The 16,751-nt window shown below is 36.4% G+C and overlaps 1 protein-coding gene across 1 annotated transcript in view; it reads right to left on the bottom strand.

Annotated features, from left to right (window-relative positions):
- The window catches only part of TNKS (tankyrase), a 156,640-nt gene that overhangs the window by 56,461 nt on the left and 83,428 nt on the right, over positions 1 to 16,751 (bottom strand). The window lies entirely within an intron of this gene.

Here is a 16,751-nt window from a genome sequence, read left to right as displayed (position 1 = left end):
TTTCTGAATCATCAAACAACAAGCCTGTCCAAGTTTCTGCCTTCAGACACATGTCAAATGTTATTGCAAATACCTCCAAGGACTATCAAGTTATTTTCAGGACTTATTTTCCCATTCCTTTAACATTTTAAAGATGTCGTTTCACTATCTTCTGGCTTATACTCTTTGAGACTAGAAATCTGCCTTACATTGTATCTTTATTCCTGTGTACATGTGGTTTTTCCTCTGGACACATTCATAATTTCTCTTTATCATTAAGAGACATTAAGCAATTTGATTCGTGATGTACCCTGGTACAGCCTTTTTCTTCTTTTTTTGGTATATGTGAGTGCCTGGGGCTGGCTGAGTTTCTTGGATCTATTATGTATAGTATTCACCAAATCTGAAAAACTTTCAGCTATTATTTCTTCAAATATTTTTCTGCCTTCTCTCTCACCATTCTCTCCTTATACAGATGTTAGACTGCTTTTGAAGCTTGCTTTTAAGAAGAAAAGAAGGGAGGGAGGGATAGAGGGGAGATGGGAAGGGAACCCAAAGGGAAAGAATGCGAAGTTCGGGTTTATTGAGTTTGAAGTGCCCATATGATACCCTGGCGGTAATGGGGCTGAGAATGGAGTTTTGGAAAGATCACTCTAGTTACTCAATAGACTGGACTGGGAGGGCAAATCTGATGGCAGCAAGACCTGAATAGAAGCCTGCAGGACTAATCTAGGAGAGAGAGAATGACAGTGTCAGTTAGCAAAATGACAGCAGCATCTAGGCAGAGACAGATGAGCTAAAGGAGCAGATGAATTCGTAGGCAGTGAGTGCTGAACACGCTGGATGAAACTTTCCCAGCAGTCATTCTACTGTGGATGCTAATTATGCAAACTAAATAGTATCATTGGAAGGCGCATAAAAGTCTGTGAAATGCATGCAGTAAATCTGAGGAAATGGTATAAAGCAAAAAGAAAAAGTACAAATTGAGAACAAAGGGTGATTTGAACAAGCTTCTACTACTGAGCCCAGGGGTTTTTCCTCTAGAAAAAAATTTACAACTAAACATTATATACTAAATGCTATCTTCCGATGCAAAGCAATTAAAATCACATGGTGCAGGACTAAATTTAGTGAATGGTTACCACATAGTGTCAACTTTATACCTCAACTACCAAATGGCAAAACAACGTAAGTAATTTTCTAAATGCTAGGATAATTAACAGAGTATAATTTTGGTTTTGGGAGAAAAAAAAAGCAGACCCATGTACTCACACATGGTGCTTGATAATTTTGTGGTGGCTGTAAATCAGTAAACACAAGAATCAAACATTTAAGGCATCGCTGTGGACAGGACAGCACAGCAATCTGTCAGTTTGCGTATCTCAGATTTACTTTTAAAACAGACTTTTTTGTTGTGAATACTTTAAAAGTCAAACATGTAGAGTGATAAAATATGAAACAACTGCAAACATAATAGCTCTATCAAAAAACCTATCTTAATACTATTCTGCTGTAAGAGATTTGCTATTACTACTATTTTTATATTGTAAAATGTTTATTCAAAAAAGAATCCTTACTTAAATCCCATAATTCAAAGTTTTCTTCTTGGAATCAGGCCATAAGAGAAAAAAGAAACATATATGTATATTTATCTTTGCTTCTTATGATACAGATTTGAAGCACACAATAATGCATTAACTTATCCTAAACTTTATACATGCATAGCTAAAACAGGAACAACAACCATTCTGTTATAAAATTTTGTATGATAATTACGGCTGACTTGCATTGTTGTACGGCAGAAAACAAAACAACACTGTAAAAATGTAAAACATTTTAAATGAAAAGTATATAAAAAACTGTGGACACAACTTTGTAACAGAAGTGCAGGCAGCACAGTAAGAAGAAATGATGAGCAGAGACTTTTAAGTTTGGGGTTTGCATGTCTCTTTTACAAAATTTACAAGCTATGTGGCTTTGGACTAGTTTCTTAATGTCTGAGTTGGCTTCTAATATCTATAAAATGAGAATTATAATTCCTACCATGTAAGACTATCTTATGGATTAAAGTTAACTATATAAATAAGCGCCTAATACAGTATCACACAGAAAAAGCTCAACAAATGGTGGTTATTACTTATTATCACCTTATTGAGTATCTTGCACACTTAGAAGTTATTTCCTAATCGTCATTTCTCAGCCGTCATCTTACTTCACCTATTTGCATCATCTGACACAGGTGATCATTTATTCTTTATTGAAATGTTTTTCTCCTTGGTATCCAGGACACCTAGGTACCCACACTTCTTTTCTAGTTGCAGAATTTCCTATGGCTGTTAATGGCAACAAAAAGTATTCACTTAAAAGACTGCTAAAGACTGGTTCTAAAACTGGGTGCCACTATCTTATACTTTAACACTTGTCACAGAATAACACAGTTAAACACTGATATTTATGTGTCTGTCTCCTCTAATCCACTGTGAGCTTGTTGAGAATGAGGAGTGTATTTTAATTTTATGTTTGAAGGCTTAACACAGTGCTTCATGCTAGTAATGAAATGAAAGTTATAGTTTGCTTTTGATTTACATTAGTGAAAGAGAAGAGGGGATACATATAATCCAGCTTGGTGACTATGACTTTGAATTTGTGTAAAAGATTTATACTACATTTCAACACAGGCCTGTGTGATGTATGAAGCATTCCCTAAGAAAGAACAAAACCACAACTGTGAAGCCATGATGTAAGTCAACAGAGAGTTGCCTAACTTCATGATGTATAGTGTATTTCGGTTTTCATTAAGATTTTCATTTTGACCTAGATGAAATCCTCTGGGATTTTTCAGGCTAGGGTAATCAATTCATCTTGGTTTGCTCAGGCCATTCCTAGTCTCAGGAAACCCATTCACCCCAGGCAAACTGGGATGGTTGATAATCCAACTCTAGGCAGACTTCAAGCTGAATGACTCTTGGATTCTGGACCTGTCTCAAGTCAGAAAATAGCGTGTGTGTCTGAGTGTGTGCGCCAAGGGCACACATGCATTTGCAATGAGGTAAGACTTACTGCTGCTGCTGCTAAGTCACTTCAGTCGTGTCTGACTCTGTGTGACCCCATAGATGGCGGCCCATTAGGCTCCTCCATCCCTGGGATTCTCCAGGCAAGAATACTGGAGTGGGTTGCCATTCTTTATCCAACAAACTCCTTTCCTAAAGATAGGCACTACTTATAGTTGTATCATCTGAGATATTTTTCTATGTTATATGAAGGCATGTTTGTTTTCCTCTGAGTTCTTTGTGCTGTTGCTTTTGTCACACAAGGCTTCCCTGGTGGGAAATGCTCAGATGGGAACGAATCTGCCTGCAATGCAGGAGACCTGGGTTTGATCCCTGAATTGGAAATATCCTCCAGGGAAGGGTATGGCAACCCACTCTAGTACTCTTGCCTGGAGAATTCCATGGACAGAGGAGCCTGGCAGGATAAGTCCACAGGGTCACAAAGTTGTACACAACTGAGGGACTAACACTTTCACTTGTCACACACAGATTACACAATATTCTTCTGAATTGGCTTTTTTTTTTTTTCTCTTAAAAATACTAGCACATATAGGTCCATCTTATTCTTTGTATAGTATTTCCACTGTGTAAAGTGAAAGTGAAGTCGCTCAGTCGTGTCGGACTCTTTGCGACCCCATGGACTGTAGCCTACCAGGCCCCTCTGTCCATGGGATTTTCCATGCAATAGTACTGGAGCGGATTGCCATTTCCTTCTCCAGGGGATCTTCCTGACCCAGGGATCGAACCCGGGTCTCCCACATTGTAGACAGACGCTTTACCATCTGAGCCACCAGGGAAGTCCTGTGCTATAATTATTTAATAACTATCACCTTGTCAGTTCAGTTCAGTTGCTCAGTCGTGTCCGACTCTTTGCGACCCCATGAATCGCAGCACACCAGGCCTCCCTGTCCATCACCATCTCCCAGAGTTCACTCAAACTCATGTCCATCGAGTCAGTGATGCCATCCAGCCATCTCATCCTCTGTCGTCCCCTTCTCCTCCTGCCCCCAATCCCTCCCAGAATCAGAGTCTTTTCCAATGAGTCAACTCTTCGCATGAGGTGGCCAAAGTATTGGAGTTTCAGCTTTAGCATCAGGACTGATCTCCTTTAGAATGGACTGGTTGGATCTTATAAACAGAAGGAAATAGCAACCCACCCCAGTACTCCTGCCTGGAGAATCCCATGGATAGAGGAGCCTGGCAGGTTACAGTCCATGGGGTCGCAAAGAATAGGACATGACTGAGTGACTAACACCTTATAAATGGACATTTATAAATGCTCCATCTCTGCTCTGGCTATCTTAACAAAACATATCTTATTCAAACTTACCATTGGTTAAGACAGATCAGTGTGCCCCTTCTACAAATAAAATACTGTATCAGCCATTAATATAAAACTCTCAGGAAGATATAATAAATGCATAATCAGAGCTTATTAAATTTCCTTTAGGCATAGAGTGTGAGGTATAGCTAAGAAGTTCTTTGAGACAGTGAAACTTAAATCAGCATCAAACCAAATTAAAAGCCAGAGAATCAATACGGGCATGAGTCCATGGAAATAACTATATCTCATCACTGACACCTGTCTTTAGAATAGATATTTTACATAGTATCATAACAATAACAAGTTTCCTTGTAGCTTCTCAACTCTTGAGCTATTATAAAAATAGTTTAAAAGAGAAAAACTATCTGCAGAATGAAAACTGATGAACCAAAGTAGAAATAAGACTTTAAAAAGATACCTTAATTCACTTCTTTCCCCAGTATCTCCTTTAACTTTTCTTTTTTCTACAGACCACACATTATTAGATCTTCTAATAATAATGTTTTCTTTCCCATTATGAGTCTTTTTCTCTGGTGCTGGGACACTTGGTCAGCAGTTCTCTTAAGCAAAGCGCCTAGAGCTCATGCACCTAATGATAGCTACAGTCCCATCACAGTGGACTACATCAAGACTGTTACTTTTCATTAGTAAGACATACTATTCCTACAACCTAGGAGCATTTAACATATTAATGTTTGTAAGTCTCAATCTCTGAAATAAGAGAGTAATAATAGTACTGGCTTCTTTACTGTGTTATTTTCTGGTGAAAATGAAATAGAAGATATAAAAACACTTTGAAATACAAAGTATTTTGTTAAAATAATAGCTAAAATCTACTGGGTACTTTCTATGTACTAAAGTGCCTTATATGTATTAATTTGCTTACTTTACATAACCACTACCAGGTCTAGAGACTATCATTATCTCCACACAACAGATAAGGAAACTAAGAAACATGGGGATTAATATGGCAAGCTAATAGCAGAGTCAGATCAAATGCAGGGAAGTCTGACTTCAGAACTCTCACTCTGCCTTCCTTCCTTTCCTTTGGCTGGGTTCTGACCCTCAGATTCGGGAGAGGATGTTCAGAAATGAATGAGTATGGCTGAGAGAGAGGGGAAACTGCTGTTGGTGGGCAGGGATCACTTTGGTAGTTCTGACTCAACTCAGCATTCAAATCAGACCCTATCAATATTGAGAGTGTGCCATACTATTGGATGAGTGCCCCAGAAATGTAGGACTTCTTTTTTTAAAAAAATTGAAGTACTGTTGTGTTATTTTCAGGCATATGGCAAAGTGATTCATATATATATATATATATATATATACACTTTACCATTATAGGTTATTATAAGATATTGAATACAGTTCCCTGTGATACACAGTAGGTTCTCGCTGTTCATCTACTTTATACATAGTAGTGTGTATCTATTAATCCCAAATTCCTAATTTATATCTCCTCTTCCTTTTCCCCTTTGGTAACCAAGAGTTTGTTTTCTATATCTGTTAGACTGTTTTATAAATAAGTTCATTTTAGATATCATATGATATTTGTCTTTGTCTTCCTTTGCTTAGGAAGTAAAAGATAATCTCTAGGTCCATGTGTGTTGCTGCAAATGGCATTATTTCATTCTTTTTTATGGCTGAGTAATATTCCATTGTATATGTACATCATGTCTTCTTTATCCATTCACCTGTTGATAGACACTTAGGTTGCTTTCATGTTCTGGCTATTGTAAACAGTGCTGCTGTGAACACTGGAGTGTATATATCTTTTTGACTTAAGAGTTTTCATCTTTTTCTGGATACATGCCCAGGAGAAAGATTACTGGATCACTTGGTAACTTTATTTTTTTTTAGAAACCTCCATACTGTTCTCCATAGTGGCTGCACCTATTTACACTGCCACCAACAGTGTAGGAGGGCTTCCTAGAAATGTAGGACTTCTTAACAAAAGAAGTGATTCAGAATAAGCATCAGAGGACATGGAAGAATAACAGAATACTGAAATTAAAGAAGATAATTTATCTGCTTCTTTCCTAGTGCTGGATTTTTCTACGTATCTCTAATGGATGGTCATTTGGTCTCTTCCTGAACTAAATCCCTCCAGTTGATTCCAGTGCTTCTTCTGACTGGGTCAATATCTCTCCTTAAAGTGTGAAATTGTAAGTTTGGTGCTAAATCCAGAGATGATCTGTTGAGCCAGATCAAGTAGAGTGAGATGACAACCTATCAGAGTTATTGGAGGGAAGCTTCCAACACTGTACTGGGAGGCTGGACTAGCTGCCATTTAAGTCCTCTTCCAAATAAAGTTCAACGAGGTAGAATAATGATTGATATTTTACAGCCTCAAAGAGAATGCCTTTCCAAAGTAACATATGTAGTTATCTTTAGGAAGGAACCTAAGGCATTTGAAAATTTGTAGAATTTATGAAATAACTAATAACATAAAACTTCTATACTTCAATTGCCTTAATAGTAAAAGTTTATTTTTTAAAGTAAGACTATAAAGGACTATCAGACAGGGGAAAGGAAATGAACAGACAAGAAAGAGCAGGTAATCCTTGGGGTAATCTTTGTGAGGGCAAAGCTCTGAATGCCAACTTAATTAAATTTTAACTTAACATTATCATTGTGGAAACTCCAAGGGGATTCTTCAACAGCCAGAAATTTGTGTTTCTCTTTACCAGCCGCAGAACCAGCAGAAGAATTGAAATGTATGCATGAAAATGAGTTCCTAGCATCCTCTCACAGGGTTTGTATGGGAAAGAAAAAAGAATGTTTAGCAGTTTCAGGGGGTACAATGTTAATTTTGCATTGTTTAATGAGAAACAGCTGGCAGACTTTATGGAAATCAGGTTGCGTGGTCTGACAGTAGCCTAATGTTTTATACTTTTCAAAAGAAAAGTTTTTGGACTATTCAAATCTCACCTGAACTCCTTTTTATAATTAATATTTACAATCTAAGGTTTTCAAATCTAAACATCAAAAATTCTAACTAAAGTTCAACAGACAGATGCCTTATTCTGTAAGTACAAGGAAACGAGTCCACCGAGTTTCATTTAAAGATTATTTATGGGGAAATCATTTCACCTTAGATCCTTGGGGAGTCATTTAAAATATAAACTGTGAGAATGAGAAATTCCTTTAGCTGATTTTAGTGTCTCCAGAGCTCCAGGACTTGGGAGACATAGTGTCATCTCAAAGTTCCTTCAGTGATCAAGTCCTGTTATTTCTGAGTTTGCACATATGAATTCAGCAGCCAGAGGCAGCCAGGTGCGGAGATTTCCAGCTCTATTTCTTGCCCAAGTAGGTATTCCCTGCCCAAGACTTCCAAGCTCCACTCTCCACAGTGGCAGCACCAATTTACATAGCCACCAACGGTGTAGGAGGGTTCCCTAAAAATGTAGGACTTCTTAACAAAAGAAGTGATTCCTTGCCCTTACTCAACTCTAAGGGTATTGCGCCCTCTCACAATCTAGGAGATAACTTTAAAGGGCATTTTTATGGTATTCAGAGTAGGGGATTATTATGTTACTATTGAAAAATAAAAATATCTTTACAAAAGGAAAAAATCAACATATAAAGTATTTAATATTTAGTTGATTTCCAAATTTACTAACTTGATTACCCAAATATGTATTTGGGTAAATATGAATGGTATTTATAGTGTTTTTAAGTTTTACTCTTGATGCCATTTTTAGCAGAGAAGGACATTTTATTAGTCACTGAAAATAGTCTTCTCTTAAAAAAGAATATTATTTAGATTCTTAATACTTTTAGAAATTTCCTTTTATAATTCTAAATTAATTGAGGAAGTGAGGAAATGGATGAATATGCTTTTGTGTGTGTGTGGAGATTTCATGAGCAATTATTATACTTTAAAAAAAAGGCAGCATACAAAAATAACCAGGTGAATGTTTGGGTCACCCTTCCGGATTATATGTTGAAGCCCCAGCCCTCACTGTGACGGGATATTCCAGGAGACAGAAGATAGGACTTCCAGGAGATAATCAGGGTAGATGAGGTCATGAGGGTAAAAGCCCTCCAGATGGGATTTTGTGCCCTTATAAAGAGACAGCCAAGAATTCTTTTTCTCTCTTGGCAAGAAGGCAGCCCTCCACAAGTCAGGAAGAGATCCCCCTCCTCAGAAAATGACCAAGCTGGCACTTTGATCTTGGATTTCCTAGCCTCCAGAACTGGGAGAAATAAACTTTTGTTATTTAAACCACCTAGTCTATGGTATGGTAGCCCAAGCTAACTGAGGCACCAGATGGTGGTACACAATGAATGGCTTACATTGTTTTTATATGATGGCCAAACAACTCTTTCTCATAATACCAATCCAAAGCTACAGATAATATCAAGGTTCTTCAATCCATAATGAACTCTCCACTTTTTGCTGCTTCTCATTAGGCCAGAAGAGTTTCTGAAATCAGACTTTCTTTGTAACTAAGGAAGCCTTTTCACAGACTAAGGTTCACCCTTCACTTAAAAGGATTTAAGAGCTGATGGGGGAATACTCTATTTCAAGTGATATTAAATAAACAGTTTAGGCCAAAGAGATCATAACCAATCATAATCATCAGAGAACTATTTTAAAATATCTTTACCATGTAATAATTGATAAATAATTATATGTAAATAACACCACTGACAATTCCACTACTGAGGAACTAGGAATAGCATTAGAGTGACCTTCTGTGTTTCTTCCTAATCTCCTATTCCCTTAACACTCTGCCAGATGGATGTTTTTCAAGCTACTGCTGCAGGTGTAATTTAACCTACCCTATAAAGTTTGGTTCATTTGGAAAGACAGAGGAATCACTTTAGATTCTTACAAGGCTATACTGAAGTGTCACGTTTGTAATTTCGCTTCTAAATTGAATTTTAATAATGAATCATACTCATAGCAAAATGATTTCATACTCACTCCTTTTTTTATCCCTCAACTTGTCTATACGGAAAACTGCAGGAAACTTGGGTCTTTTGGATATGAGTATAGGAGAAACCAGGGGCTTCTCTGGTGGCTAACTGGTAGAGAACCTGCCTGCCAATGCAGGACATGCGGGTTTGATCCCTGGAGATCCTCTGCAGAAAGAAATGGCAACCCACTCTGGTATTCTTGCCTGGGAAATGCCAAGGATGGAGGATCCTAGTGGGCTCCAGTCCACGGGGCTGCAGAGTCAAACACAGCTTAGTGACTTAATGCGAGCATATAGGAGAAACCAAAGTTCAGAAGAGGGTGGCTAAGCTGAGCTAAACTGAACTCCTAAGTTTTACCACCTGCTTTTTTACACATACCCCTTTCTACTAAAAATTTTTTTCTCAAAGAGAGAAACAAAACATGGTTGGCATGGGTACTAATTACCCTCACCACTAGAGATGTCATGGTAGACAAAATAGAGACTGTTTTAGTAGAAGTGATTCCCTAATGAAAAATAAAGAAGGCATTTTCAAGCCTTTATTGTTATAAAATGAATATAAACAAACATAAAGATTTTATACAGTATATCCCAACACCAGCAGGCAAGAACACTTGCTCTCAGTGATTTCTGCCTTACAGTATCACACACACTACTCAGTAAGATGTACTTTAAAGAAGTGATTTGATTACGTACATAATTTAAGTATTTGAAGAGTTCCCTCATGCAGACTTAACTGCACTTTGACCTTCCTATAATCCCAAGCAACATCTAAACTATGAGCCAGAAAAGCTGGAAATTAAAAAATGCTCTGACCTTTTCTAAACCAAGATTTGGCAAGAACAGAGGAGGATGATAAAGGCCACTGAAAGCCACAGGGATCTACACATGTGTCCTCAGATAACACTAAGACTTTCTTAAAGGTGAAAAATGCTGTATGTAAACTTTATTCTAGGTATCAGGTGTGTTTTATCTCATGTAACACTACTGACTCTTACTGACTCTTATATAATCCAATTCTGTATTATTAACTCTGATGAAAAACAACAAAACACATAAAAATCTTAAGATGTTAGAGCTGAAAGGTAAATCTGAGTTCATGAGGCCCAAACCCATCATTTCTTAAGCTAAAAGATTGAGAACTCAAGAGATATAATAAAACTTGCCACGATCATACAGTTAGTAATAATTTTAACTTAAAACTTGGTCTTTTAGCGTCAATGTTCTGCTTTTTCCTGCAATGTCATGACCAAAAAGATGTGCATAAATTTTGTGTTTGTGGTGTTTTTTTTTTTGCATTCTGAGAGGAAAGTATCTTAAATTGTAAGATATAAAATAAGTGAGCATATCAAAAGAAATAAATGTTTGGTGATTTATTTAAAAATGTTCACTATTCTTTCAAGTAGCTAAGGAAGAACCATTTTCAGTAATCCACCTGATAAGAGACACAAACTTTCTTGCCCAATAGATAATATGCACTGAGTTATATAATAGGCACTGAGATGTATTTTCGCATAGGGTATTTCAGTTAGCTACTAGTACATAACACACTACCCCTAAAATGGTAGGTTACTTGGGTGGTTCTTCTGCTCTGTGTGGTATGAACTAGGTGTTAGGATGGTTAGTGTCACCTGGAGGCTAGACTGGACACTCAACTGAAGCTAAAAGTCTAGGACACGTGGAGAGTTAAAAGTCATTCAGAGGGTGGGATGACTTGAGAGAATAGCATTGAAACATGTAAATTATCATATGTGCAACAGATCACCAGTCTAGGTTCGATGCATGAGACAGGGTGCTCAGGGCTGGTGCACTGGGATGACCCTGAGGGATGGGATGGGGAGGGAGGTGGGAGGAGGGGTTCAGGATGGGGAACACATGTACACCCATGGCTGATTCATGTGAATGTATGGCAAAAACCACCACAATACTGTAAAGTAATTAGCCTCCAATTAAATAAATTTTAAAAAAAAAGAAAGAAACATAAAGAAAAAAAAAAAGAGTCATTCAGATGGTTAACCAAGTTTGGTGGGGGTTTTGGCTAGAGGCCTCAGTTCTCCGTTTTCCACGTGAACTTCTCCACACAGCTGCTTGTGCTTCCTCATGGTGTGGCATCTGGGTTCCAAGAAAGAGTATTCCAAGAGCAAGAAACTGCAGCTACCAGGCCAATTCCATGGGCTAGTCCCAAACCTGGCATAGCATCACTTCAACTTTATTCATCAAAGCAGTCCCCGTCATTGTTCACAGGTTGTATGGGAAAGGACCAGTCAAGATCATAAATAATGAGAGGCCTGTTCACTGAGGGATCTTCAAAGTAACAATGTGAAGATTGTTAATATCCATTCCAACATGATATTTAGAGAAGACTTACACTGAAGGAGAAAGCTGTTCACCAAGAATACCGTATGAGAATATGACAAATTCATATAATCCTAAAATTTAAGTATGAATACAAAAAACATTGCACTAATCCTATTTACCCTTTGTACCTCTCTGGATGTGCTTAAAATGGAATTCAGATGAACATCATGGAATTATTTTTCAGCCAGATATTAATTTTTAATAAAGATATTCTTAAAATGGGCATATGTGTCTTATGAACACATTTCTCAATTTATAATCTGTGAAAATAAATTTATTTACTACATGTGATATGGGGTGGGCAGGGAACAAAGACCAAGTTTCAAGACAATTAATTCAACTGAATGTGTTACAGATTACCTGGTAACTTACATTTTATCTAAATGCCACCTGGGACTGAGCTTGGATAATATACAATTTAACTGGAGAACTGCTACTGCTACTGTTAAGTCACTTCAGTCGTGTCTGACTCTGTGCGACCCCATAGATGGCAGCCCAACAGGCTCCCCTGTCCCTGGGATTCTCCAGGCAAGGACACTGGAGTGGGTTGCCATTTCCTTCTCCAATGCATGAAAGTGAAAAGTGAAAGTGAAGTCGCTCAGTCGTGTCCGACTCTTAGCCACTCCATGGTCTGCAGCCTACCAGGCTCCTCTGCCCATGGGATTTTCCAGGAAAGAGTACTGGAGAACTAGGGACTGTTAAAGTACTCAGAAGTATGTATGTGCATGCTCAGTCACTCAATCATCTCCGATTCTTTGTGACCTCATGGACTATAGCCCCCCAGGCTCCTCTGTCCATGGGATTTCCCAGGCAAGAATACTGGAGTGGGTTGCCATTTCCTTCTCCAGAGGATCTTCTCAACCCAGGCATCGAACCTGCATCCCCTGCAATGGCAGGTGGATTCTTTATCATTGTGTCACCTGGGAAGCCCCAAAACTATGTATATGTCCATTCTAAATATGTTCAAAAGCTTTAAAAAAATGTATCAAAGGAGTGGGGATCTAATTTACTGAGGTTCTATTGTGGGTTATATTAATCACATAATTTCATTTAATCCTCTCAAATGTCTTGTGGAACGGGAATCATTATCCCCATTTGGTAAAGAATACACTGAAAGCTGCAGTGCCATAGCCACACGCTTAGAAAGCAGACAAGCAGAGAACAGAATCCATCTGTTTGGCCTCAAAGCCTATTTGCTCTTTCAACTCTATCACATAGTTTTTTATGGTATCTTCGAGGGATGGTACTAAACTCTACTTTATTTCTGATTGATCTCCATTAAAAAATAGTTTTTAAACACCTTACTTTCTCCATTTCCAAAGTCTTATTCATTATTAACTATTTTATGGAAGCAAACATTTACACAGTAGAAATCTGACATTTAAAGAAACTCTTTCAGTAATCTTTCTGAATTTAAAACATGCTTCTCCAGTTGTCTTTCATCTAAATTTGTGGTTTCTTACAGAAGAGCATACGTGTCTAAATACTAATGCCTTCAAAATAAAAGAGCTAGGAAAGAAAACCTCACCTCAAATCTACATTGTATAACTGTATCACAGCCATAGGAATCACATTTTTAGGCATTGGCTTCAATGTCTACGATAGTATCTTAATCATTCTATCAATTTTGAACTCCGACTGAACCAATACTATTAAATATACAGTTAGCTCCCATGACATTAGCATAGTGACCTATCCACGGTATGTACTGAGTGTTGACTGAATGAACAAAAGGAGCAGAGAGGAACCACCAGAAATTACACTGAAAATAATGAAAATAAAAATTCCAACCAAACTTTACTTACTTTCAATATTTAGTGATGTAAAGTTACAGAAATGGTAGGCACAGAAAATGCATGCAAAGACACATATTTCGGAATACATACAGTAACGTCAAACTCCAATCTATTCCTTGTTATAAGGAGGGGATAAATTTAGGACATTTATTTTGGAAGGGGATAAAGGCAATCAGGGAAGGGACACAAAGAGACCTAAAAGAATTCTGAAAAGGGTTGAGTGTTGGAATAATTTGAGATGTATTCAAATATTTATTTTCATGCATTGTAAAATCCTTATAAAAATTAATATTGAAAAACGAGATGACCACCATCTTAAATTTACATATCAAACAAGACTAGAATATTTGGATAATTGCTAATAAAACATCTGATCTTGACAGAAAATGCTGTAAAGGGAGATTAAAGGACAAGAAATATAAGTTCAAAAATACAAGAATTATAGAAGAGAAGCAATCTGTTTTAAGGACCTGGTCACTACAATTCAAAATAGGAAATTGGAATGCTATGTCTAACTATATCAATGCCCTATGTTTCTAAAATGGCCAGCATTAGAATACACGTATAATTAAATGAAAGTAGCATTTTAAAACAAAACATTACTAAAAACTTTTTTGCCTTTGCTTTTTAGGGAAAACAACAACTGGAAATTTTTAGAGGAGCCAAGCTCTGCTTTGATTCACATGTAAAATAAAACAAAATATAACAATACAAACTGCTTAAAACCTTATTCACTATTTTCAGACTCTACCGGTTAGAAAACCAAATGTTTGTCCGAAATAAAAATTTTAACCACTCAGATTATTACCTAATTAGATAATCATCAAGTCACAGTATAGAATTAGGAGACTTTAAAATTTACACTGTCATTGTATAAGCCCACATACTACTTGAAAAAGGAATACTAAAGTCTAAAACCCCCACATATAACTTGGCAATTTCTCCACCTGACATTTCCATGGGCTTTTAAAATTTACAAACCAAGAATCACAGTAAAACCAGAGCCAACCAAAGATTCAGGTAAGCATTAAGACAGTCATTTAAAAACCTGTTAAAAATGAATTCGATTCTGCATTGTGCTCTAAAATGCAGAGTCAAGAAATGAAACTTCATATGCCTTACTATACATGTAAAGCATCTGTGTCTTCTTGTTAATGTACCATCGGACTTCCTTAATTCTAGATAAACAAATGAATTAAATGGCCTGGAAAAACACTGAATATATCAGTTAGACTTGTAATTTAGCAGCTAGATTTGCTTACACATTCTCTTGACATCAACAGCAAAAAAACAAAGAGATTTTCATAACTAAAGGATCTTTTCCCAGCCTCCCTCAGCACCTAGATTATCTACCATTCTCTGGCTTCAGTGAAAGTGGTACATCTAATAAGAACTGCTCTGTGCCATAAATAAGGGTAATATCTAAATATGCACGTTATTCAATTTTAATCATGAAATTTTATTTGCATTTTGCATATTGATGAACAATATTGAACGATTTTTTATGTTTTATGCATAGCACCAAAACCCAATAAATGCTTAGGTCTAATTTCCTTTTTCTAGCTAATTTGAGAAAATTGATAATCTAAAAAAGTATAGAAGCACATTTTGGAAAATTATTGCATTATTTATAATGTTACGAGACCTTCAGTATAATAATAATACCTGAGACATTTAAAATGTTCTACCTATTACGATATATAATTCTCCTCTGTGTTACAATTACTCAAAAATAAATTAATAAAATAATACTAGTAATAATATATAATAACAGAAAATACACAATTTCCCATTCATATACTTCTGAGTTAAATTCCTACATGGCAAAGAGTACAGATGTTTTTTTTTTCACTCGGATAAAATTATGTTCTTCAGGGAACATATTCATAGCCTAAGCTTCTTACATGCAAAGTGCCAGGCATGGTCCGGTACAAAAGAGAGCTAACAGACGAGTAGAAGAAAAAGATATGTATGAATAACTACAATTCAAGAACTCTGTGGTAAATGCCACAGAGTAATACAGAAAAAGAACCATAGGAATTTAAATGAGGAATATATTAGTTTCAGCTACAGGAATAAGGAAAGGGTATCCTCCTTTGGGGAGAAGGAAAAATAAAGAAGTTCTACCTATTTGTGTAGGGTTGAGGCAGAGAGAAGAGGTAATCTGTTAGTTATCAGAGTTCATGCTCCTTAATTATCATGATTTACTGAGCCAGAAATGGGGTTGTCAAGGTATAAGGGTGAGGAAGGGAGAAATAAGGCTGGGATAGAAACTGACTCCTGTTACAGTAATCTCACATAAATTTTGTAATATTAAAATGGCTGTGAGAAACTGAAGCAGACTGGGTTCTCAGAGAATTCTGTCTAAAGATATAGCTGCACTTACAGACAAGATGGCCTTTTTGTGCGTAGTGATAAAAGTCACCTATCTACTAGGAGGATACAAACAAAATCTGGAACTCAAAGTAACTCAATAAAGTTAAAATTTCCAACACAACTTCAAAACTGAAGGGAAAATGAGCAGTTATCATTTGAAAACATCTCCCCAAAGTCACTCATAGTACTGAATAAATCTTTGCTAATTTATAGTTTAATTTATAAATAGTTTAACTTTCCAAGAAAGCAGAAGTCTCTCTTTATTTATTCAGAGATAAATGGAGACACGTTAGATGGGTTAGGCCACGTGAAATAATATTCAAGCCATCTTCAATAACAACATATATTCAGAAGGATTTAATTCATGCCACTATTATATGAATTTCATTAGAATAGGGATAACAGTATGGAGGTGCCAAGGAAAGCTGAAGAATTTTAATCTACAAAATTACCACTCAGAGAAAAATGGTTTTTTTAAATGCAAAACAGCTCATTATTTCTAAGGGGGTACCATCTTTCTGATACCATCCATAGCATATTTTTGATATAAATAATTCCAAAGCAGTTAATTATTTAAATATTAGGTACAAGATAATTTTCTTCAGTGTCTACAGATTACTTTAAAATTGTTTTAGGTTTTAAAAATATAAAAGCTATTGTTTAACATTAAAAAATTAATCATCATTTAAAAAAGACTTTATACTACAAAGTATTTTTAGGTAAACCACTGAAAAACTTTGCAGTTAAATACCAAAGGATATAAAGGGTTACATTTTCAGTCTAAATTCAGCAAGAATACTAAGCAGAGAATGAAGATACCAACTGCACATTTCATATATTACCTTATGATAAGTGTGTATTAATATAGATATTTTTCACTGCTCTAATCTACTTTCTTTCAATATATAATGATGAAAACTTAGCCAATGGGGGGAAAAAAAGG

Source organism: Bos taurus, chromosome 27 (genome assembly GCF_002263795.3).
Source record: "Bos taurus isolate L1 Dominette 01449 registration number 42190680 breed Hereford chromosome 27, ARS-UCD2.0, whole genome shotgun sequence".
Classification (NCBI taxonomy): Eukaryota; Metazoa; Chordata; class Mammalia; order Artiodactyla; family Bovidae; genus Bos; species Bos taurus.
Note: the sequence above shows the minus strand (reverse complement) of the source record. Positions and strands in the feature narration are given on the sequence as shown.